The following is a 26,830-nucleotide window of genomic DNA, read 5'->3' as shown; positions in this document are numbered from 1 at the left end:
TGAACTAGGAAAGGGTAAAAGAGATTGAGGAAGTTATAGTGAATACAACATTGATCTTGTTCAGTTAGAACAGCTATTACCAAAGCAAATAGCTTCTGAGCTAGATTGCCAAGTATATGGATAGATTTACACTCTATTTGTAGCTTCAGTGAGAAGTGGTTTCACTTCACCCTGATGCGGCAGTTGTAGCATTACGTTGCAAGCTAAATCCAGAATCATGGCCTGCGCTGACTGGAGTGTGAAGCAGTGAGAGACCTTGGATAAAACTCACACCGTTCTGCTCAAGCATCAGATTGGGGCTTTAACTCTGGCTTTATATTGCAGAAAGTGCTTCATGTTAATACTAAACTTCCATGTAAATAATCCACAAATCTGGGAATGCCAAACTGAAGTAGCACAGAGCTCTGGTCAGCCTGCATCTTGGACACTTCATTCAATTCTATGATTAAAGCAAAATGAAGTATTGAAGCCCTGGGTGTGATGACTATGGACCACAAATTATTATTGCCCATTTTCAGATTGCACTGACAGCTTGGGCTCCAACCGATATCCCTAAGGTTGACCCAAAGCAGAGAGTGGGGGTCAATGGGTGCTATTCGGATTGGCGGTTGGTGACTAGTGGGGTGCCCCAGGGGTCGGTGCTGGGGCCTCAGCTATTTACCATTTATATAGATGATCAGGAGGAGGGAACCGAGTGCAGGGTGTCGAAATTTGCTGATGACACCAAGATTGGGGGAAAGGCAAATTGTGCGGAGGGTGTGGAGAGTCTGCAGAAGGATCTAGATAGGCTGGGCGAATGGGCCAGGAAATGGCAAATGGAATTTAATGTTGGCAAGTGTGAGGTGGTCCACTTTGGTAGGAAGAATGGTAGGAAGGACTATTACTTACGTGGCGAAAAACTGCAGCAGGCGACGGTGCAGAGGGACCTCGGGGTCCTTGTGCATGAGTCGCAAAAACCCAGCTTGCAGGTGCAGCAGGTGGTCAGGAAGGCGAATGAGATGCTGGCCTTCATAGCGAGGGGGATTGAATATAAAAGTAGGGAGGTCTTGCTGCAGCTGTATAGGGCATTGGTGAGGCCGCAGCTGGAGTACTGTGTGCAGTTTTGGGCGCCGCACCTGCGCAAGGATATTTTGGCCCTGGAGGGAGTGCAGAGGAGGTTTACTAGGCTGATACCGGAGTTGAGGGGATTGAGCTATGAGGAGAGGCTGAATAAACTAGGCTTGTACTCGTTAGAGTTTAGAAGAATGAGGGGAGATCTCATTGAGACGTATAAGATGATGAATGGGATGGATAGGATAGAGGTGGAGAGACTCTTCCCGCTCAAAAAAGACAGTAGGACTAGGGGGCACAGCCTCAAGATAAAGGGGAGGCGGTTTAGAACGGAGTTGAGGAGGAACTTCTTCACTCAAAGGGTGGTGAATCTCTGGAATTCTCTGCCCGTTGAAGTGGTGGAGGCTGCCTCGCTAAATATTTTTAAGAAGCGGGTTGATGGGTTCTTGATAAGAGAGGGGATTAAGGGTTATGGGGAGAGGGCGGGAAAGTGGAACTGAGCCACAACAGATCAGCCATGATCTTATTGAATGGCGGGGCAGGCTCGAAGGGCTAGATGGCCTACTCCTGCTCCTATTTCTTATGTTCTTATGTTCTTATGTTCATTACTGATATTTTGTCCGCAAGAAGTCTGTTGTGCCTCCACAGACAGATCGTACACTTACCTGGATGGATAGGGGACTAGTTTTTATAGAGGTTATGGGGACAGGGCTAAAGTTGGGGGGAGTGGGGTTCTGGGAAATTTGGGAGGATCCACATTGGGATAGCTCCCAGGTGAGTTCAGACTGTTGGGGACATTCCCATAAACAGCTTGAGAAGAAAGTGAGTTGCAGGTTCCATGGAAGTAGACAGCCAAATAGTTCAAAGAAGACCGCACCGAGGAGTTATTTTGCAATGGTGCCAGCATTTCTCCAGTGTAGGACCAGCCTTGTGCTGAGGTCACTGATGCAGCCTCCCGGCAGCAAGCTGGGGGCTCCGTGCTCCCATGAAGGAGCTAGGTCTTTTTTAAAGACCACAGCCTTATTCTTCACTATTCCTGTGGAGTCATTTCTCCCCATCCCAAAGTCCTGGCAGGTTACGGGCTTCTTTATTTCATTAATCCTACCCTGAACCATCTGATTTGGCCAAAAGCATCAGAGCTCAACCATCCTCCTTAGCAGGACAGCGAGGCAAACATTCAGGAGGCTGCCTCCATTAAGGTGCTGGCAGGGGTACCATTGACATAAGAGATCCCAGCTCTCCCAATGTCTGACACCTTTTGATGGAAACTTTAGTTTTTAGTCTTTCCTGCATTCGAAAGGCACATTGAGAAAGCAACTTTGTTACATACCTGATCATTTTACACATGGGAAAATCTAATCCAGTGTGGCAACCATCCCACTTACACAAAGTCAGCGGTGACATTTATGACTAATTTTTTTTTGGATTGTGTTAGTTGAGGGTGGAATGTTGGCCGGAGGGAGGGGAGGGTTGGGTGGGGCCTGCAGAACTCCTGATCTTGACAAATTATGTCACAGAATCATGATCAAGATCAACCTGAACCTCAGAACTAGACAGATAGAATGTCTGTTCAACAGTTAATCTGAGACGTGGTATCCATGATGTGGAGTTGCCAGCATTGGACTGGGGTAGGCTTGGTAAGTAGTCTCACAATACCAGGTTAAAGCTCGGCAGGTTTATTTGATAGCATGAGTTTTCAGAGCATTGCCCCTTCATCAGGTGACTCACCTCACCTGACGAAAGGGCAATGCTCCAAAAGCTCATGCTACCAAATAAACCTGTTGGATTTTAACCTGGTATTGTGAGATGACTTACTGAGATGTGGTATGTTCAACAACCCAGTTATCCCTCAGTGCTGCACTGAGTGCCAATATAGATTACCTGCTCAAATTCTGGCTTCAAATTTTGGTGAGACTTGAACCTACAACCTCCTAATTCAGAGTTGAAGGCCCTCCAAATATTAACCAACATAATGCTATTCTGTGAAAGGACACTTGCAATAGATTTGAATGAAGCAAGGACTTTTGGAAAGGAGCTGTTTTAATATTAATTTTAGTTCCTGGCGACATGTCAGGGTTGGCTACATCCACGCAGTCTCTTAAAACATCTTTGAGCAAAGAAAATTGTGTGGATTGGGTATGAAGGATAGCTAATCCAATATTGCCCATTTTACACCATGGCCCAAAGATAAAACCCCACACTTGCATAGGGAGAGAAAAAGAATTGACCTCTCTTTAGTCTGAACCTCTGGGTTCCTCAAATAATAGCTTGTTGCGACTGACACATCTCTGTGCAATCCCTACACTAATATCCTCTTGTCATGGGATTATATTCTCTTGCTTTGGGCAGGAAGCAATCAGTTCACACATTTTTGACAGTGACACACCAACGTTTTCAATGAAACGCAAGAAGAAATAATGACAAAGATTAAACTGAATTCTTAACATTGACTAGTTGCTAGGGAGTGCCATCTCTCAGTCAATATGAATAGGATTATGGGATTAATTCAGGACATACCTTTTGATTCGTCTTTGTACTTTTTTGAACCACTGACACCTTGAGGGGTGATCTGAGAATGGTTTCGCAAGATGTGCTAATCTTTTCAGGGTACTGAGTTTGGTGACCCTTTACAAACTGAAGACTTCAATTTTATTTAGAGTGCCATGTTACTAAGGCAACCTTTCTTTACGTAACTTTATGGCTGGCACTTGACCTAGCTGCATGTGCTGATCTTTGTATCTCGCGAGCTACACAAAAAAAGTTTCACGCCTAGTACTGGAATGATCAGTAGCAAAGGAGACCCGTTGTGGAAGTAATAATCTGAGAGCCTAAGGTTACAGCACAAGGAGTGGCGCCTTCTTTCAAAAGCCTAAGTAAAATGAGAAACAGTCCCCACACCTACCAAAACAGATTAGTAAATGTGCTTAAGGGGAAAGAAGTTGACTCCACAGCATAATTATTGATCCGAACCAAGTATTATCCCTACTGGTGATTCAAAATGTGTAGGCGTTTGTTCAACTGAAAATGCAGTTGCGCCATATTATTTAATTACACATTGGAATTTCCTGTTTGGGAATATCGTGTGATGCAAAAAAGTTGATAAAAAGTGAGAAAAAATAGAATACCAGAGCAAACTAACCAGGTATATTAAAAACAGATTGTAGGAGTTTGTTCAAATAGATAGAAAGGAAGAGAGTAGCTCAAGGAAACTAGTAGCTGGACCCTAGCGTACGTCAAGAGAGTCATGTAACCTGATTGCCCAATGGGGAACAAGCATGGGGATCTTGGTATGTGGGCTTTTGCAGCCAGAGTAGCCCCCAGAGCTACAAGTGTTAATATTGTGAAAATACTTTGTATATTTATCTTGTAAATTAATTGTTATAGTTCATTATATTGAAAGGTGGTGACCAATTCTTGCAATTATTACATTGGTGATGAGGTAAATCAGAGCAGTGAGGAATCCAAAGAGTGAATCAGCTCAATACAAGCCTGAAAAAGAGGGAGCAGGCATGCCTTTCTTTGGGAAGCTAGGAGCCTTCAATATGACCACAGAGAATTGGGGACACCATGTGGAATGGTTGGAGTATTTTTTCTGGGACAATGGGATAGAGAGGGAGGATAAGTAGAAAGTAATTTTACTTCCTGCATGTGAGAATCAAACACCTAACTTGATCCGGAGTTTAACATCCCCAGATCTCCCAACACAAAGACATTTGCAGAACACTTGAATTAGCAAAAGGGTATTACTACCCTAATGCCTTGGTAACATTGCAAAGGTATCACTTTAACTCGATGGGGAGGGCCCCAGAAGGAGTCCATCGTAGCTATTTTAGCATGGCTAAAGTAGATTGAAGAGCATTGTGACTTCAAGTCAGCTTTAAATGACATGTTAAGAAATCGATTGGCATGTGGTGTAAATAATGCAGCTATACAAAGGAAACTGTTTGCTGAGTCTAAATTGACTTTTAAAAAGGTTACAGAAATGGCGACAGTGATAGAGACCATCAAGAAGGATGCCCAGGAGTTATAAATTGAGCAAAATATCGAGGTCCACAGTTAAAGCAGGAAACCATCAGTGTCACAATGGTTAGCACTGCTCCCTCACAGTGCTAGGGACCTGGGTTTGATTCCCAGTTTGTGTCACTGTCTGTGTGGTGTCTGCACATCCTCCCTATGTCTGCGTCAGTTTCAAAGAACAAAGAACAAAGAAAATTACAGCACAGGAACAGGCCCTTCGACCCTTTAAGCCTGCACCGATCACGCTGCCCAACTGAACTAAAACCCCCTTCCCTTCCGGGGACCATATCCCTCTATTCCCATCCTAGTTATGCATTTGTCAAGACGCCCCTTTCTTCCAGATGCTCCAGTTTCCTCGCACAGTCTGAAAAATGTGCTGGTTAGGTGCATTGGCCATGTTAAATTTTCCCTCAGTGTACCCCAACAGGTGCTGGAGTGTGGCGACTAGGGGATTTTCACAGTAACTTCATTGCAGTGTTAATGTAAGCCTAGTTGTGACTCTAATGAATAAACTTTAAACTTGAATGATGCCAGAAGCGAGGACATGGGATCAAGCTCAAGCAGTGAGTTGAATGCAGAAGTGGGAAGAGCTACTAAATATCAAAGATTCAAGAGTCTAAAAGTAACATGAGTGCTTTCAATGGGAGGGCAACACTCCCGAGAAGTGTGTAAATTTAGAGGAGCAAAATTCTTTGGGTGTGGAAAAAATGGGTCATGTAAGGCACAAATGTGAAAGCAAACAGAGTCAGTTCAGTACAAGCAGAGTAAATAATCCAGCCCTGGTGCATGGAATGGAGGATTGTCCAACAGGGAAACAAAATGTTCTGTCATTAAACAACGTGAAAGCGGGCCCCTGTCACACTACTGTTGTTAATAAATGGCTGGCCACTGAAGATGGAGGTAGCCACAGTGGTATCAACTACACTTGTGAGCAAGCGGGCCTACCAATACCTTAAAGAAGGAATTCATGCCCTGAAGATGATGAAAACTGTAGCAAGACTAGCTATAAGAGGGAAGCCAGAAAGATAGAAGGAACAGCTACAACCTCTGTAATGTACAGACAGCAGTCAGCACAGCTACCCCTGATGGTGGTTTACTGGGATGTGATTGGCTCCAGGAGATTAAGCTGAAGCGGCTGGAGATTTCTAAGGGGGCCAACATGAGGTCATTAGGAAGTGCCAAGGAGTAATCCAAGAGGAACTTGGAAAGATTAGAGGATTGCAAGCTAGGAAGCTACACCACGGTTTTCGCGAGCAAGACCTGTACATTATACATTTATAGAAAAAGTAGAGGCAGAACTAAAATGACCGGGGGACTTGGACATTATCAGACCCCTCCAATTTGCAGAGTGGGTAGCACCCATTGTGCCCGTGGTTAAACCTGACAAGACTGTCTGTATCTGCCAGGACTACAAGCTGACAGTAAACCAGGCTGAGAAATTGGATTTGTACCCAAAGTAGAGGATCTGTATGTGAACTTGGCTGAGGGTCTGACGTATACCAAATTGGGCATGAGTCATGCTTACCAACAGTTAGATGATGCATCAATTACTTATGTCACCATAAATGCACATAAAGGACTCTATCAACATACATGTCTACTGTTTAGATTTTTTTGGGGGCTTGTGTCATCTTTCAGTGAACCATGGAAAGTTTGCTGCAGGGTTTGTCTAGAGTTGCTGCTTATTTGGAAGACGTCCTAATAACAGTATTTACCAAGAGGGAACAATATAGACCAAGTTTTGAAGATATTGCAAAAGTACGCTTTCCAAGCAAGTGAGGTGGCTTATCTTGGTTATTGAGTCGATGCTCGGGAGGACAAAGAAAGAGTGATTAAGACGGCACCAGCTCATAAGAATACCTCAGAACTCAGATCCTTCCTTGGGAGGGTTAACTATTATGGCGGTTCCTATCAATATTTTAACACCATTGCATGCACTATTAAAGAAACACCAGAAATGGGATTGAAAAAAGAGGCTTTTAATCAAATTAAGCATGCAATTCAGTCAACATGCTTATTAGTGCATTTTGACTCCTCGAAGGAAGTAGTACTTACATGTGATGCATCACCATATGGGGTTGGGGCTGTGCTATCTCAATGGAAGACAGGTCCAATATATCCTACTGGATATATACATCAGAAATGTATAAAGAACTCTGTCAAGACATGGAAAAAGGATACTCTTAGTTAGAACAGATAGGTTAATATCTTCAGCATCAAAACGAGTGGCACCAAATGGCTACCAAGATTAGAGTATATTTGAACTCAGTGGCAGGAAGCTGGAGAGGAATGAGGAGGCTTTGGGTTGGGTAAGGAGCCATTGGCCTTTCCACCCAGGAGTTTACATAGGAAACCTTAGGTGATTTTAAATGAGCAGGAAAAGGCAGCCAGCCAGTCACAATCACAGATCCCGGAGGCCACCCACCAGCATCAACCAGTTTAAGTCAGGCTGAGATGGGAAAGGGAAGAAAACTGGAGCCATTTTGCAGGTGAGAAGCAGGGGTAATCCAGGGACAGCAATGTCTCAAAAGCTACTCCCCCGGCCACACTGAGGAAGTTTTTTACTTACCTTAGGGGATCTTGTCTTCCTCCCTTCCAGCTGTTAAAATGCCATCAGGGTCATAGAATCCCTACATGCAGAAAGAGCCCACTCGGCCCATCGAGGCTGCACCAACAATAATCCTATCCCAGGCCCTATAATAATCCCAGGCCCTATCCTCGTAACCCCATCTATTTACCCCACTAATCCCTCTACCCCATGCATCCCATGACATTAAGTGGCAATTTAGCACAGCCAACGCACCTAACCAGCATATCTTTGGACTGTGGAAGGAAACAGGAGCACCTGCACACAGGCACGGGGAAGAAGTGCAGACTCCATACAGACAGTGACCCGAGCTGGGAATTGAACCCAGGTCCCTGTGCTGTGAGGCAGCAGTACTAATGGGCATGATAAGACTCTGATGGACATAAGTGGACCCCTTTGCTGCCTTAAAGGAAGTACCCCATGAAAAGGGCATTGAGTGGTAATAGAGTGGACACCAGACAGTAAGTCTTTGCACAAACACTTTAATTGTATGACCATCTTGATCTCACGGAGTGGAGCTGGGTTAAATCCATCCTTCCATTTCTAATAAGGAAATTCAGAATTCTTCTGCTGAAGGGAGTGTGAAACTTCAATCCACAACTGTATAGCAAACTAAAAGCAGGAAGCTAAATGGAGACAGCTTAATGCTTAAACAATTGTGTATCATTGCAGTGTACTGATGAGACCTTGTTATTTTCACACACAGCGATGGCCCATTCTTAACCATGGAAGCAGAGAATGAAAGTTGGGTGGACATTGGAGGCTGAGTTTCTCTGGATGACCTTCACACCTTTCTAAGTGACCCCTGACAAAGTGGAATTGACTGCAAGCAAATTAGCTGCTGGCCGCCTCGAGAAAATAGGTAAGAGAAGTCAAAAGAGCATTAAAAATCGGAGAAAAGGAAATGGCTGGTTGCATTTGCCAGAACCCAGAACAGTAAGACAGAAGTCAAAATATATTATGATGGGAAATGGCCTTTAATTTCCCTAGTATTTTTCTTAAAGATTACTATTTACGTAACCTATTTAAGTACATACATGTGACCTGGAACTGACAGGCTCTGGATTTTTAGTACTCTTGGCCTCATATGTGACTTGACAAACACATGATGATTTGGTTGAAAAATGAATGCTGCAATCAGTGTTGCAATTTATTTTCCGGAGCAAAGCGGGTACATTTTTCACTGCTGTTTATAAGGATCACTGTTGTAAAAACATTTGGTAGTTTATGTTCTTTAAATAGCAGCTAATTGTAGCCAAGTAGCCTAATGATTAAGATGCTCATTTCGCTGAGCGTGGAGCAGTCGTTTCAGTTGTCAAGTACTTGACTTCTACCCATGTCAAAACGTTCTGAGTTTGAGGCTTTGTGAGGTTCCTAATTATTCCACTCAGTCTCGTGGTTGAGATGGCAAGGTCGGTGATGGAAGGGGTTAGGAGGAGAAGAGAATCGGTAGCGCAATGGAGAATTTATTGAATGACTGAATTGCTACAGCACAGAAGGAGACCATTCAGCCCTTCATGTGCCTGCCAGCTTTCTGCAAGAATGACGTATCTATTCCATTCCTCCCCCACTATCCCACCCCACCACTCGGCAAATTATTTTCTTCTCCAATAGTTATCCAATCCGAGAGTGAATTGGATTGTTATCTGAAAAGGGAGAATATCCAGGCCTATGGGAAGAAGGCAGGAGAGTGACACTAGGTAAAGTGTTCCTAAGAAGAGCTAGCACAGATATGATGGGCCAAAAGGGCTCCTTTAGTGCTGTAGCACTGCTGTTATTCAATTATATTTTGAAAGCCTTGATGGAATCTGCCTTGACCCTACTCTTAGGCAGTACTTTCCAGATTCTAACCACTCACTGCATACAAAAGCTTCTCCTCGTGTTGCCATTGGTTCTTTTGTCATTGATCTTAAGTCGGTTTCTTCTGATTTGTCACCTTCTACCAATGGGAATAGTTTTTCTCTGTATACTCTGTCCAGATCCTTTGTGATTTTGAAAACTGGGGGCTGTGACCTGATTGAGGTGTTCAAGATTATGAGGGGCATGGACAGGGTGGATAGAGAGTTCCCCTTAGTTGAAGGGTTAGTAATGAGGGGACACGTTAAAAGTGAGGGCTGGGTGGTTTAGAGTAGATTTGAGGAAAATTTTTTTTACCCAGAGGGCGATGACGGTCTGGAATGCACTGCGTGGGAGGGAGGTGGGGGCAAGATGCCTCACATTCTTTAAAAAGTACCTGGATGAGTACTTGGCACGCCATAACATTCGAGGCTATAAGCCAAGTGCTGACAAGTGGGATTAGATGGGCAGGTCAGTGCATTTGGTGTGTCAGTGTAGACTCGATGGGCTATAGTATCCTGTGATTCTGTGAACTATCAAATCTCTCCTCAACTTTCTCCTTTCAAAGGTGAACAGCCCCAACTTCTCCAACTGATCCACATAATCGACGTTCCTCATGCCTGGAACTACTCTTATTCCGCCTTTCCATCCTTTCCAAAGAGTGGCTTTAAAAGAAGAGACTGCAGAGATGGTGAATTCATTGGTTGCAATCTTCCAAAATTCTCTAGATTATGTACAAGTCCCAGTGGACTGGAAAGCTGCAAATGTAATACCTCTATTCAAGAAAGGAAGCAGACAGAAAGCAGAAAAGTATTGGCTAATTAGCCTAACATCTGTCATTGGGAAAATGCTAGATTTCATTATTAAGGAGGGAACAGCAAGACATTTAGAAAATCATAATAGAGCCAAACAGATGTAACATGGTTTGTGAAAGGGAAATCATGTATACCTAATTTATTAGAATTCTTTGAAGGTATAACTTGCAGGGTAGACAAAGGGCTACCAGTAAATGTAATGTATTTTGATTTCCAAAAGGCATTCAATTAGCTGTTGCATGGAAGGTTACTGCACAAGAAAATAACTCTGTGTTGAGGGTGACATAGTAACATGGATAGAGGATTGGCCAACCAACAGCAAACAGAGTTGGAGGAAGTGGATCATTTTCAGGTTGGCGATCTGTAACAAATGGAGTGCCACAGGGATCATTGCAGGAGTATCAACTGGTTACAGTGTATATTAATGACTTGGATAAAAAGACCGATTGTATTGTAGCCAGACATGCCAATGACATAAAGACAAGTAAGAAAGCAAATTGTGTGGATGATACAAACAATCTGTAACGGGGAATAGATAGGTTAGGTGAGATGGAGTTTAGAAGTAGAGAAGCCTTGCTATAACTGCAGCACAATGCATGAGACCACACCTAGAGTACTGTGTAAAGTTTTGATCTTCTTTCCTAAGAAGGGATATACTTACAGTGGAAGAGGTTCAGAGAAGGACCATTTATTGCAGGGATCATGGGGTTGTGTTATGAGGAAAGATTGAACAGGTTGGGCCTGCACTCATTGATGTTTAGATGAATGAGAGGTGATCATTTTGAAACATAGAAGTTTCTAAGGGGCACTGACAGGGAAGATGTTGAGAGAATGTTTCCCCTTGAGATGGAATCTAGAATCAGTTTAAAAATAAGTAAATAAATAAAATGCCCATTTAAGATGGAGATGAGAAATTTTTTTTCCCCTGTAGATCATTAGTCCTTGAAATTCTCCTCCACAGGGAGAAGTGGGTCATTCAAGGCTGAGTTAGACATTTTTTGATCGACAAGGGAGTCAAAGGATATGGGGGATAGGTAGGAATGTGCAGTTAAGGCTACAATCAAATCAATCATGACCTTACTGAATAATGGGAGCAGATGCAATGGGCTGAATGGACTCCTTCTGCATTTGTAGGAATTCTATGATTCCTGAATATGATTAAGCTATACCTCAAAGATCTTGCTAGCAAAACATTCGGCCATTTTCTTTCCAAGGAATTGCCATTGACTGTTGAGACAGCTGTACACTGAGCACGTATGATGTAAAGCATTCTTCTGTTTCTAGCGAAATGATTTTCACTTGAACATCCGTCATGGAAAATCTACTCCTGTGTCTGTACTGTAATCACTTGCATATGCACCAGATAGTACTGTGCTGCACTTTTAGATAAGGATCAAATGTTTAATGAAAATGAAGAATGCTGAAATCTTCACAAAGCCAGACAAGTGGAAGGATGTTTGAAAAAAATGATAATACCAACTAAATTTCATTTTCCTGTTCGCCCATGCACTAATTCCGAAGACCTCACTGTGTACATATTTTACTTAACATTGCTTTAAGGAAGTATCCTCGCCTGCAACTTCTGTCGGGAATAACCAGCCAGGACATTGTTCGTTCTTGAACTCTATGAGAATTTATGTTTTATTTATTTAAATTTTACGACTTTCTGTTTCTGTGAAATGTAAGGTACCACTTTTTGTCATATGCCTCGAGGTGAAATGAAAATTAAAATAAAATGGAATAGTTAAAGAGTGAGTGTTCAGGGCTGTTCTCTCTCTCTCTACTGTGTGGCCGCACTTAAAGCAGTTAATGACTTCGCAATTATTCAATTAGCCGTTGTTTTATCTTGAATATTGGGAGGTTGTTAATGAGGGAAAGTTAATAGAATTAATAAACAAGACTTTTAGCTTGCGCCTCTTTCATTAGGGTCCATTCTGGAGAGTGGAGAGGTACAAAAGTACTTGAAGGAGTTGAAATACATATTATAGAAAGGAAATCAGTGCGGATCAGAGTTCTTTGGCCTCCTCTCAGATCTGGAGTCTGTATTGTAAATATTTTCCTTCCTCGTAGATGATTAGACTGACAGGAGGCCAACAAGCGTCTTTTTTTTAGCCGAGATGGCTCGTATCTGGTGGGAGACATTACTTCTGCTATTAATAGTACGGAGCATAGATTTGGTGGGAAGAGCCGGACCCTGCCCAGGGTGACGGTGCCACCCATTAAAGAGGTAGATAGTGGCAGATGAAGTCTGTGCCAAGAAGAAGTGGCGCCAGCCACATAAACATGCACAGGAATCAAACGGCAAGACAGCTGTTACACGCTAACATTTACAGAAGGAGAGCTATCAAGAAATGACAAATGTATCATTGAGACTCGTAAAATACTGGCTGCTATTTTTGTCTCTTTTGCATTCAATTCTTGTTCCGTTCTGTTGCTATTATATCTTTAGAGAGAATACAGTTCCCTGCCAGCTTCTAACTATTTTGTAATGGCCAAGAGTTAACCTCATCAGCTTGTTTGATCCAAACTGAACAAATAAAATTAAACTACATAGTTAATTACAACCTAGAACGTGGAACAGTACAGCACAGGAACAGGCCCTTTGGTCCACAATGTTATGCCGAACATGACACCAAACTAAACTAATCCCTTCTGCTTGCCCTTGGTCCATGTCCCTCTATTCCTTGCACAATAGAATATAGAACAGTTATTCCATGACTGGTCTCATCTCCTTCAGTCCCCACCCCTCCCGCCCCAACTCACAATCTTTGTGAAGGCACTGACTGCTGCCATGATATCCTTTGGTGGTCGTGAACCACTTGGTGCACATTTCAGAGTGTTGGCATTAGCAAGATATTTAATTGTGGCAGGAATCACAGTTATGCCTCCCATATTGATACGATCATCAGATCGAGATCAGGAGATGAAGGCCTAGCTGATTTTTTTCCTGTCCAAATGCCAGCAGAATTGAAAGTAATTGTGGTACATCTGACAACACCCTGGCCACTACAGCACTGAGGGGGGGGGTCAAACTTTTGACCTTGGTGGCTTTGAATTGTTCAGTTCCAACACTGGAGTGCATTTGGCAATAGACACTTCTATTTTAACACTGTTGGATCATGATGCTAATGGATTTGGCCTCAATGCTGGAAAGGATGGGCTCCAAGCTCTGAACTAAGCCCTGTGCAAAGTGGTACCAGACTCCTTGCCAGTGACTGCAAGGTCTTTGGCAGGTCAGCCTTTTTCTGTACACAAGCTTTTTCACCCGCAGCAGAACAGCAGAACATAAGTGTGAACTCGCTCACTAGCTGGCACCTATATTACTTTCCCTTTGCCCTGGTTGAGGCCTCATGCTTGGTGTGCAGATCACACTTCTGTTCTACCCTCTAAAGTACCTGAGTGGGTGGATGCCACTGAGAGAGTGAGTGAGTTTCTTCCGCAGCTGTCTTTTCACCTCTCCCACTGCCTACTCTTCCAGCACTGCCTGGTTGCAGTTCTTGTGTATCTGGAAGGAGAAAGTTACGAGAAGAAGGGCTGTGGTAAGGGGAGGTGTGAAAAACCGAGACACTCACGCTTACACTGTCCACCACTGTTAAATCAGCAAAGATTGTGGAGTGATGGGGAAGTGAGATAGAGGATTAGGTATGAAGAAACCATTCTCTTTAATGGTTTCAGCCCTGCTGCTGGCCAAGGCCTCAGTCACAGGGTCTCCAATGGTGATTTCCTCCATCAAGATAAAGACATGTACGCATGCCTGTTCTATGTGGTTAGGTCCTGCTGCCTGCAATTGTGTGTTACCTTTCTTTCATTCATTTGTGGGACATGGGCTTCGCTGTTTGGCCAGCATTTACTACCCATCCCTTGTTCAGAGGCAGTTGAGAGCCAACCACATTGCTGTGGTTCTGAATTCACATGTAGACTAAACCAGGTAAGGATGGCAGATTTCCTTCCCTAAAGGGCATTAGTGAACCAGATGGGTTTTTCCGACAGTCGGCAATGGTTTTATGGTCACCACTGGATTCTTAATACAAAATTTTTTTAATTGAGTTCAAATTCCTCCATCTGGCGTGGCGAGATTTGAACCTGGATCCCCCAAACATTTGCTGAGTTTCTGGATTAATAATCTGGCAATAATGCCAGTAGGCCATCGCCTCCTTGTCCTACAAGACAGAGGGAAGTATTACAGTGAGTGCCGGAAAATCTATCTACTGTGCCCATTGTGGCTGAATAGCTGACAGCGTGTGTACACAGTCAGATGTGAATATGAAGCTTGCTAAGTGTGTGAGGGTGAGCTGAATCTCTGAATGTTGGTATCTGCAAGGTATTCACAATCCCTGCATTTCCTTCTGGGGACTATCTAATTTTTGCTCCAACATTTCTTTTGGGAAGAAACTTAGCAACATTTTTGCTTTAAGAATCATAAAATCCCTACAGAAGGAGGCCATTTGGCCCATCGAGCCTGCACCAGCAACAATCCCACCCTATCCCCAAAACCCCACATATTTACCATGCTAAGTCCTCTAAAACTAGGGTCAATTTAGCAGGGCCAATCAACCTAACCTGCACATCTTCGGACTGTGGGAGGGAACTGAAGCAGCCAGAGGAAACACACGCAAATATGGGGAGAATGTACAAACTCCATACAGATACTGACCCAAGCCGGCAATCGAACCTGATTCCCTGGTACTGTGAGGCAGCAGTGTTAACCACTGTGCCACTGTGCCGTCCAAAGCAAGAAAGGCAACGTGAAGAAATTTTAAAAATTTCATCCTCTGTTTACAACTATTTTAAGAGTTGTTTATAAATTCCGAACAGTTTATATACTAGACTCCTTCACAATGTTAGCATTTAGGTCTTGCTTCATATTGTAATGTGTATTGAATCATATTAAAACATCTAGATAATTAAAGGTCTCGCATCTGTTTATCTGTCCCTCTGCGTGGGAAATTGTACTAATGAAAGCCTTGGCGACCTATCATGACTTGAAGAAGCAGAGGGGGGAATTTTCATTGAAACCAATGGAATGAAAATTGAAAAGGTCAACAAAGGATGGACATCTGTTTACCAGATCACTACTTACATGGGCAACATAATGCTCTAGTGAATGTCAAACCATTATATGTCGCACAGTGGTTAGCGCTACTGCCTCACTGCGCCAAGAACCCAGGTTCAATTCCGGCTTTGGGTCACTGTCTATGTGGTGTTTGCACATTCTCCACCTGTCTGTGTGGGTTTCCTCTGGGTGCTCCGGTTTAAAGAACAAAGAAAGAACAAAGAACAACACAGCACGGGAAACAGGCCCTTCGGCCCAACGAGCCCGCGTCGCCATCTTAACAAAGCATTTTCCTACACCTACCTTGACCCGTATGTATGCGTATGGTACCCCCATTGGAAACCAGATTCAGGGGAGAATAATTTAGGGACAATTTGTTACACCAATCAGCCTAAGAGCACATCTTTGGGGTGTGGGAGGAAACCGGAGCACCCGGAGGAAACCCACGCAACCACAGGGAGAATGCGCAAACTCCCACAGACACTGGCCCAAATCCATGTATCTGCACAGCTAGCAGTGATAGTCACTGAGCTGTTTCCCACATGTGCGGGTTATGTTGATTGGCCACACGAAATTGCCCCTTAGTGTCAGAGCGATTAGCAGTGTAAATACTAGGGGTTATGGGGATGGGGCCTGGGTGGGATTGTGGTCAGTGTAGACTCTATGGACCGAATGGCCTCCTTTTGCACTGTAGGGATTCTATGATTCTATCCATTAGCAGTTCTAACCATTGTGGCACCGTGCCACCCTCTCCAGGGAGAGTTTTTGTTCTTTAGATGTGACTGACATAAATCATTCCAATGATACTGCTTGAAAAAGAACCTTTTATTGTTATATTTTATTTCCAAAAGATAATTGGACAAGGTGTAAGACAGTTGAGTCTTTTGGTGATGCTGTTCCGAATCTGTCTTCTCCCCTTTAAATCTGCAACTTATTTATGTTCAGTTCCTGACCTCATGCAGTGCAATTGTCTATCTGCTAAATGTGCTCCCAATAACATGCAATTCTATAGTGATCTTGAAAGACAGCTCAGGGCATGTTACACACGGGACACCAGGCAGAAGGGGTAAGGGGGTGGGATGGAGGAATTGAAGAGTTAGGAGGGGATGAAATTCCAAGGAAGAAGATTGGTTTCAGAGGGTGTTAGAAGTGAAGAATCATGCAGGATGTAAGAATTGTAGAGGAAAAGGGAAATAAGGAGAGAAAAGAGACAATATGGAAATAGAAACTGGCAGGAAAAGACTTATCAGAAGGGTAGTGAAATCAAAAATGGAGATCTGTTGATGGAAGGCAATGGCTGAGGTATGAATAGTGAGTATTTTGGTTTGGAAAGTAGAGAGAAGGCTAAGCAATGAGATTATCAGGATTGCATCTGTGGTGACACAGTGGCTAGCACCGCTGCCTCACAGCACCAGAGACCCAAGTTCAATTCCCAGCTTGGGTCACTGTCTGTGCAGAGTCTGCACATTCTCCCCCGTATCTGCATGAGTTTGCTCTGGTTTCCTCCCCCAGTTTGAAAGGCACGCTGGTTAGGGGCATTGGCCATGCTAAATTCTTCATCAGTGTACCTGAACAGGTGCCGGAGAGTGGCGACAAGGGGATTTTCACAGTAACTTCATTGCATTGTTAATGTAAGCCGACTTGTGACACGAGTAAATAAACTTTAAAACTTTAAAGATAAAGGGGGAAATAGTGAATTCCCAAAAGGCTGGCAATGTTAAAGTGGATAAATCACCGGGTTTAGACATCATGTATCTTAGGTTGCAAAGGGAATTAAAGGTAGAGATGTCGATGCATTCTTCCAATCTTCCTTCAATGTAGGGATAAAGTGAAGGGGCTAGAGATACAATCTTCTTCAAAAAGAAAAAAATTGTCAATTGTTGGCCAGTCTGTTCAATGTTGGTGAAACAAAAATCTTGGACAAATATGGACTGTTAAAGGGGAACCTTCACAGATTTATTAAGGACAAGGTGTGTTTGATTTAGAATGATTAAGTTTATTTCATGAGGTAATATAGAACATGTTGAGAGCCAAGACATTGACATTTTGAAGATGGAATTTCAAAAGGTGTTTGAAAACCTTTGACATAATGGTCGAGATTTTGCAATCATGGTGATGGTGAAATGTCAACATTACTTTTCTGAAACTGAGAGCAACATTTAGAGTCCGCATGTAGATATACGAGTCCAAGAGTTGCTGTGAGCGATTCTGTGTTTTTCCATGGGATGCACTGTTGAAATACCTTTTAAGTTTATTTATTAGTGTCACAAGTAGGCTTACATTAACAGTGCAACGCAGTTACTGTGGAAATCCCCAGGTCACCACACTCTTGTGCCTGTTTGGGTACACTGAGGGAGAATTTAGCATGGCCAATGCCCCTAACCAGTCTTTTGGGAGGAAACTGGAGCACCTGGAGGAAACCCATGCAGACGCAGGGAGAACGTGCAGACTCCGCACAGACGGCGACCCAAGCCGGGAATCAAACCAGTGTGCTTGGATAACCACTGTGCCACCATGCTGCCCAGCAATCAATTAAACAGCAAGCAATTAGAAATCACTGCCTTGCTGCAAATTTGTCCTTTTCTGTTATTACTCATGTGGTAAAAACACTTGAAAAGTTTGACTTCCTAAACAATGTGCATGAGGATTATTAACAGTGTACTGACTTCATATTTCCTAAAAACACAGGCATTATAAAACTAATTGTAATTGTATGTGTGGAATGTGAAATTTCCACACATTTTTTTGAAGGGCTGTTTAAGAACATAAGAACATAAGAAATAGGAGCAGAAGTAGGCCATCTGGCCCTTCGAGCCTGCCCCGCCATTCAATAAGATCATGGCTGATCTAAGGTTTCAGCTTTTATCTTACTCCCATTTGTATAACCCAATCATTGATTTTACTCTCTGTAAAATAGAATTAAAGAGTAATCAGTGCACCTTACATCCCGATTTGTTGCCTATGAGAATACTTCAATGTGATTGGCTAGATTGATGACATCACTGCTGCTGGTTGCATGGAGAGCTCTTTGACTTTGGAAAGACATCACCTGTTCCTGGGCCTGGCCAAACTTGCCAAAACAGGTTCAGGCAGTGGGCAACCGAGGGGGTCATCTGGCCTGATTGTCTGCATCTTCACAATGGCTACATTTGTGGCTGGGTATCCCTGGAGAGGGAGCATCCAGTGTCCATTGAGGTCTTCTGTGCTCAATGGACATTGCAAGGCCTGAGCTGTATTATTGACCCCTTTAATGATATTTTGGTTTGATGTTTTAAGTTTCCTTTCTACTACTGTGCAGAAGGAGGCCATTCAGCCCTTTGGGTCTACACCGGCTTTCCAACTGAGCATCTTACCCAGGCCACCGATGCCCTATCCTCATAATCCTATGTATTTACCCTAGCTAGTCCCCTTGACACTAAGAGGTAATTTAGCATGGCAGATCAACCTAACACACACATCTTTGAAGAGTGGGAAGAAGCCGGAGCACCCAGACAAAACCCATGCAGACACAGAGGGAATGTGCAAACTCCGCACAGACAGCCACCCGAGGCCAGAATTGAACCTGGGTCCCTAGCACTGTGAGGCAGCAATGCTAACTGCTATGCATACTTACAGCAATTTAGCCATGGCAGGCAAATGACCCAAACACAATGCTACACAATTACTGACACTGTGATCTCTCTTGTGCAACACAAATGTTATTTCCACGAAGGGAGCAGAGCAGAACCAGTGCCGAACAAGGAGAAATGCATATAGAGGAAATGGATCTCTGCATCCTGGTGCTGTCTGCAATGGGACTGACAGCATTCAGGATGATGGCATGTTCCAACCTTATGCTCCTTCTGAACTCCCAGCTCACCCATATCCTGCTACCTGGCATGATGAGCAATCTGCTAAAGGTGTGACCAGAGACCTCTTGCTTCCTGCCCCGATCCCGTTCCTTTGCACAGAGGTTCCCCTTCTGATATGTGCTCCTCAGAAAGCCATGAACTGACAACCACTTGAAGAAGAAGAAAAAAAAATGCATGGGGAGATGAATATGGGGAAAAAAAATGAAGAAATGACAAATTGGATTGCTTTAGAAAGAGCCAAGACATTAACGGCCAAATGCTCTCCATCTGCGCTGGGCTAATCCACGATTCTAACAGTGAGGTGAGGTTAGACGTAAATGTTGCCTTTTTTTTCAGAGACAAAACTCCAGAGAACAAGGGCATGATGAGATGAAGATTGTTGATGGTGCAACATGAGGAGTAGGATGAAAGCTGGTGCCAGTAAAGCAGAAGGCTTGCGGGAAAATGAAGAGGTTGCTGAGATAGTTTGGAGTTGAGGACAAGGATAGTGAAATCAATTTGGGTGGGACAGGGGAAAGCATTGAAGCTTGTGAAGATAGAATTCACAGGATTTGGTGCAGACGAAGATGCAGGTCACAATGGTTTGAATGTCTGGCAGTTTCCAAGCGCTGGACAAATTGCACTTTTATAAATTGTAAAAATAAAGGGGAAAATTGAAAGCATTCTGAAGCACATCTACCATAATTAAAGAAGATTTTCTGGAGATTTGGATAAATATAATATAGGAGCTCCCCTAATACCTTATGGAGTAAATGCATTCTGTTTAATGTGCTGCAAAATCACCAGGATTAAAAAGTCCCTGTCTTTGCTGAACTAACTGACCTCAGCCAGGAAGCAGTTGGGATTCCATAAGGCCAAAGTTGTCTGGATTTCTCATTTTCAATTCTTATCCAGTTAACACAGATGAAAGTAGGTGTGGCCTAGTATTGAGCTCGCTTCCGAAGCTCTTCATGGCTGAATAATCTGCTGATACTCACTGAATGGACTAGCATTTGAAGAATGGCAACTCTACTGGGAGCCATAAACAATATTGCCACCTCCAGAGATGAGAAGAAAACATTGCTGAAAAATTATTCCGAGAATACAAGGTGCGAATTGGCTCCATATGGTAAATAAATTATTTAATATTCATGTGAGCTTTGTCAATCTTGTCAGATGAGCATGTGACAGTAATGGGTTTTTGTACTTCTCCAGTCTGAGTTCATTCCTTTTGAGATTCAAAGCAAAATAATTGCTTAAGTTAAACAGTAATTTACTACCTTTAGTTTGACAATACATCAAAATGTTAGTAGTTCTCAGATGATTCTAACATAACTGTCAAATTTAAGTTATTATTTGGTCCAGTGTTGTTGTATATTTGGTGGTATGGTGGCACAGTGGTTAGCACTGTTGCCTCACAGCGCCTGGGACCCGGATTTGATTCCCGGCTTGGGTCACTGTCTGTGCAGAGTCTGCATGTTTTCCCCATGTTTTGTGTGGGTTTCTTCCGGGTGCTCCAGTTTCCTCCCACAGTCCAAAAGATGTGTTGGTTAGATGCATTGGCCATGCTAAATTCTCCTTCAGTGTACCCCAACAGGCGCCGGAGTGTGGTGACTAGGGGATTTTCATAGTTACTTCATTGTAGTGTTAATGTAAGCTTGTTTGTGACTAAAATGAGAATAAACTTTATATTGAGTCTTTGGACATTGTGTTTCAAAAGAGCCTCTGTCTACTTATTATATTGTGGAAATAAATACACAAGCTGTAAACAGATTGTGCAAAGACATAACAGCCTTAAACTGAGCAGCCAAAGAAAACATGCAGTACTTTTTCGCCAAGTGACAGGCTCCCAAATTTCTCTTTTCTCTCTCTCTCTCCAGTAATTATATGGAAATTCTACATAATTTGGCAGTCTGAAAAATTGACAAACAAAAGTAAAAACTGGTAAACCAACTCCAGATTGATCAAATTGCTCGTTCTTTTTGAAAAATAATATTTCCAGGGGCTTGTGAGGAATTTATTTGGTCTGCAAAGCCTTTTATCTGCTGTTGGGGGGTGGAGTGGGGTGGGGGGGTGGCGGGGGGTGGGGAGAGAAATGATCACAAACTGAGACCTCTGATAATCACACTCAGAAAAGATTAAAGCAGGATCCAGATCTTACCACCCAGCAGTCCGTCTGGGTTAACCGCCAAAGTTAAATTTTAAACCTACGCTGATTGTCTTTTTCAATTAATTTGCTTATTTTGGCACCTATTGAGTTCCTACTCACTGTTATTTTACAGTTCAGAATTAGACTCTGTTGAAACGTATTTATTTGAATAATGATTTTGACCCCGTTTCCACCCCTCTGCAGTATCTCACTCCACTGACACTATTCTTTTGCTGCCTTCATTAATTTAGCAGGCTATATATGTGCCAAGTTTTCAGAGGGGTCTGCTTACTGTATTTGTACTGAGATAACCTGGCATTCTTCACGCCTGACACCAATGAAATGTTAGCTGAAACTATCCTGAATTCCGTGCTCCAAACTGTCTTGGTCGTCTCTTGCTTTGTCCGCTGACCAAATACATTTCATTCCTCGAATGATACAATCAGGTTGACCGGAGGATTAAAGGGCTTTTTGTTTTCTCTTTTCTTTCTCTAATTTAGACAACCACTGTCACAAAAACAGCTCAAGGCACATACAAATAAAGCCTCCTGTTCCTTTTAATCACAACATTTTCAAAACTCAAGGAGAATTCCAATTAATGTATGGCTGAAATAAATCAGTAATTTGTTTAAATGATTTGGTAAATAGGCATTTTGAGGAAGAAATCAGAGTGCTGTACATTTTGAGAAATAACTTACTTGAGGCTAGATAGTAGTCTGCCATTCAAATTTGGATATATTATTATTGACCCACATAATAATCCAGCAAATCTTATTTTTCATTATCTCTCATTTTGATATCATGTCCAACATTTCAATTTAATCCTGTGTGTGTGTGTGTGTGTGTGTGTCTTGTAAATTTTAATAGTATCTGCTGGTCTTGTTATTTAACGTGATATACTTTGGCCTGTTTCTTTTCACATTAATTGAAAACTGATGCATACTTTGTTCTTGACCGTTTCCCTCAACACTATCGTATTTTACTATCTACTTTGTTTATAATGTGAGGACGATTTTAATTGCTGCGTTAGAATTTTGCCTATGATGTGCTTTGTTTAGTGTGGTTCTCCTCCTCTTCAGTTAGTGAATGCATGTCATTATATTCTAATAGCTTGATGCAAGCGGACAGCCGTTGACATTATCAGTGTGTGTGTGTGTGTTGTGTGTGAGGGCAGCGGGGGAAAAAACTCGAGGGGTGTTACTTAGCAAGGGACATGTGAATATGCGTATGCAATTAAGAAGATTCCTGACTTCTTGTCACGAATTGCTATGAATAATCCTAGGGAAGCCCCATATCCCAGAATCTTAAATTAAGCCTTTAATTATGAGACATCGTGGACATTTAATGACTTTTTTTTCAGACTTCTGGTAATCTGATCTTTTGTGTTACAGTCAAATGTGCAAAGACAGCATGTTTAGCATTTCTGTGGATCTATTTTTTTTACAGCACTTTGCAGTGCCCCAAGCCAAGAATTAAATCTTTATTTTTCTCACAACCAGTTTCAATGCTGCAGGGTAACTTAACAGAATTTTACTCACCATCTTTCATCACTTGTCTGTACATATTTGCTGCTTGTTTTATGAGCAATTTCTGCTCAGATCTGTTGTGCGTACATCAAGTAATATTTTTAATAAACAGAGTGCTTGTTTTTTAATGTCATCATGTGTTGATTTTTTTGTTTGTCAAAAAGCCACTTATATCACTGTAGGTGCCAGGACCTGACCCTTTCAGTTGGCTGTTCTGTTTTGAAAGCAGATGGAATTGGTTTAATAATTTAGACAAAAAAAAAGTCCAGCACTCCCTTCAGTCAGTATTCATTCAATTGCACTCTCGAGGTTCTGTTTCAAAGATCTCTCACAATGTCCAACCAGTAGCTGATTCTAAGGGCACTGCTGCATTCCCTCTCTTGCGTCCTGAGGGCTGATTAATAACTCTGGTGAGACACAAACTAGTGCCAACAACTAAGTTGCCCCATACATTCTGCATATCGCAACATAGGTTGTGCCAGGTCCTTGTTTTCTCATGTGAAACACAGCTCGCCAGGTCTCTTCTCATAGCCAAATGACCAATAGGAGATCTCTTCTGTCTTAACTTAGGAACTGTATAGTGTCAGCTGGTAAATCATTCTCATTTCCAGCATCTCATGCCCATTAATTTCTTGACCTTGTGAAACTTAATGGAAGATATGGATGTGACCATGCTTTTGAATCACAGCTGCGCTTAACTCTTGTGCTGCATTCATCTTCATCGCTGGCTCTTAATAACTTTAGACCTCCATATAAGGAATCCTCCACTGAGGCATCATATAAAAAGGGCTTGGAAGTATTTTGTGGGGCACAGTTACATTTTTCTACAATAATCCGTGCAGGGCTATTATACAGCTTATGGCACTTGTCTCCAAAAGGTGGTTAATTTCAATCTGTGCTTTACGTGAGCATTTTTCCTCAATATTAATGAAAGTCTGTTGCAGAATGACAAGAGGCAGTGGCCCATATCTTCCTGGCGGTGGTAATTGCAATAACTAATTCTCCAGGATTATTTGCAGCTGCTTAGGAAATGACTGGGCCGGTGTGACTCTGTTAAAGGGCAAGGCGGGGTGGGGGTGGTGGGGTGTGGGGGCAGTTGGGGTGCGTTCTGGTCAAATGGGTGGAGTGAGGTTACAGGATGGCTCACTCAGATTATCCAACTGCCTCACGATTCTGTCATTCAAAGTGTGAGCGAAATTAGCCTTATTTCTGGAGTTTGTCCAGTAAATACAGACCAAGAGGGACCTGGGTTCTGTCCCAAGTCTGCACTGAGTTACACGTCGCTAGACAACATACTTTAGTGCTCTTATAATAGAAAGAGAATTTGCACCAAGGAAAGTATTCCTGCTCCAGATTAATAGCTTGCTAAAACTGCAACCGCCTGGCTTGGGTTATGATGGGATCAATGTTGCCTGTAATGTTGTCTTTCATGCTCTGCCTACCACACCCCCAATCCCCACCAAACCACACACCCATGATTCTATAAATGCCAACCATTACCATAAAGACCCATACATTAATACCAGCCACTGGCATTTCAGAGGCACCATACCCTTACTAAGGAGACAGCATCTTCAAGCGGGGATTAAGTTGTCAAAAAAGTATATATTTCTATTTCATATTGACCCGATTCTTCCATAACTTTGAAAACATGAATTGGCCTAGAAAAATGAACACACCAGGGACAGACTGAAATAATGTGCCTGTTTGAGACAAATGCCAGAGGTTGCATAGTAGCCACACACAGTACGGGCAGCATATGGGCAGTATGGTGGCACAGTGGTTAGCACTGCTGTCTCACAGTGCCAAGGACATGGGTTTGATTCCCAGCTTGGGTCACTGTCTGTGTGGAGTTTGAACATTCTCCCTGTGTGGGTTCCTCTGGGTGCCCCAGTTTCCTCCCGCACTCCAAAGATGTATGGGCTAGAAAGGTTGGCCAGGATAACTTGCCCCTTGAGTCAGGCGGATTGGGAGGGTGAATGAGAGGGGTTGCGGGAAGGGGATCTGGGTGGGATTGTTGTCAGTGCACTCTCGATGGGCCAGGTGGCCTCCTTCTGCACTGTAGATTCTATTACTCTATCCACATCGGGTCGACACTTGCTTTCAAACTACGTAGTAGGTGAAAGCAGAGTTGTGTAAAGGATTCAGTTACAACCTGGGGCAAGATTCTCCCAAAAAATTGCTGAGTGTTGTCCCCTGTGGTAAACCCAGTGAGATTTCTGCGGTGTGGTTTGGTGCAAATCCATTTGCAATACACCCACACTTAAAAGTGAACCTCAGGAGATTCTCACTGAATTCTCCCACACTTAGGATTTCTTTTTGGAGTGGGAAGCTTAAAGATGGCGGCAAAGCCAGCTCCTCTTGAATCAGGGACACCCTTTTAAGGGGTGCCTTGATCTCCAGACACACATCCACCCTACTCGCCAGCAAAGACCACCACTCCCTCATTCACTGGCACAGCCCCTCTTAATTGAGTGACACCCCACTATGGGGTTGCCAAAGGCCCCTCCTTCAGGCCCATTTTTGGCACTGCCATCCTGGCACCCTGGCAATGCAAACATAGCAGCACCAGCACTGCCAAGTTGGCACTGCAAGATAGCCTGGGGCAGTGTTAGGACATACTCAATCATTTCTCTGACCACTCAGGGATCACCTTAGCCCCTACTGTGGCCATCATGACTGGTCTATGCATGTAGAGACCAGTAGTGATTCACACTATGTTCCTGCTGTGCACGAGGGTCAGAGTTTTGTAGAAGCCGAGAGAATCTTGCTCTAAACCGACCCTGCTTATTATCTAAGTATCTAAATGTGTTAATCTGGGTCCTGCCCTGGCTGGTTACATCAGGACACAGTGGATGACAGAATCCCAAAAAGGGTTCTTGCCACTGTTAACTGTGCTATGGCCTTGCTCCCACAATTCTCCATCCCTAACACAATTTGTGCTTAAATGCACGGGGCTGAGAATCACACCCCTAATATTTACCAAACCTTTTCTCTTTGACTATACATAACAGCTGAGGTACAATTTTAATAGATGAATCTGTTGGTTACCAGAACTGTGGCAAATTACAATACATGGTATGTGGCTAATTTAGAAGCAAGGGACAGGATTTTTGCACAGATAGACTCCACAGATATTTTGAAATGACAGGTGGGGCCTTTTTGTAGAAATCTTACTCCTCATTTCCAACAGATCCAATTTTTACTGGCGGAGGAAGCGGGTGTAGTGTGGCACCCACAGGAGGAAAGCTCAAACTCAGCAGAACCACCTGAACACACTGCTAAATGCAAACAGGTCCTGTGTTCACAGGTTCAAGAGGCTTAACCAGCAATGTAGGGAGTCATGAATTTATGCCGTTGACTAAAGTGATTTTGAAGGACACATGAGATCTGATTAAGTGCCAAGGTTTTTAAATTTGCTGCTCTTTAAGCATAAACAATTGCTGAAGCTATCAGCAAGAGTTAAAAAAACATTCTGTTTTGATTGACAGACTATCTGGTATAGGTTACAAGAAAAACATTACTGTCTGGTCGTATAGTTTCAATAGAATTCTTTGTTGACATTTCCTCAAGGCCTTTATTATGTTGTTATGAATGTCTGACTGAGTTGCAAAAGCTTTAATTATCTCAGTAGCAGTTTCTGAGTTTACAGTTCAGTTGACAGTTTAAAGGATTATTAAAGGATTAACTCTATTTAATGTGGGGTTTGAATAGAATTTGTTTTGTTTTTATAAGAGATCAATTGCTTGATATTTAAAAGCTTTGAATGGGTTTAATAACTGGGAGTATTTTCACCAGAAGTCATGTATGATTGGGAACTGTATTACATTGTTAGAAGTTTAATTTTTTCACATTGCACCTGAGGTCTGCACTTAGGCCAATGGGGAATGGGTGAGTGATGGGGTGTGAGTGCTAGAGGACTGAGCAGCTTCTGAATAAAACGTGACAAAGTCCCAGAGAATGGAGA

The sequence above is a fragment of the Carcharhinus amblyrhynchos genome, chromosome 20 (genome assembly GCF_965287045.1).
Source record: "Carcharhinus amblyrhynchos chromosome 20, sCarAmb.v2.hapA, whole genome shotgun sequence".
NCBI classification, from domain to species: Eukaryota; Metazoa; Chordata; class Chondrichthyes; order Carcharhiniformes; family Carcharhinidae; genus Carcharhinus; species Carcharhinus amblyrhynchos.
This window is presented reverse-complemented; position numbering follows the sequence as displayed.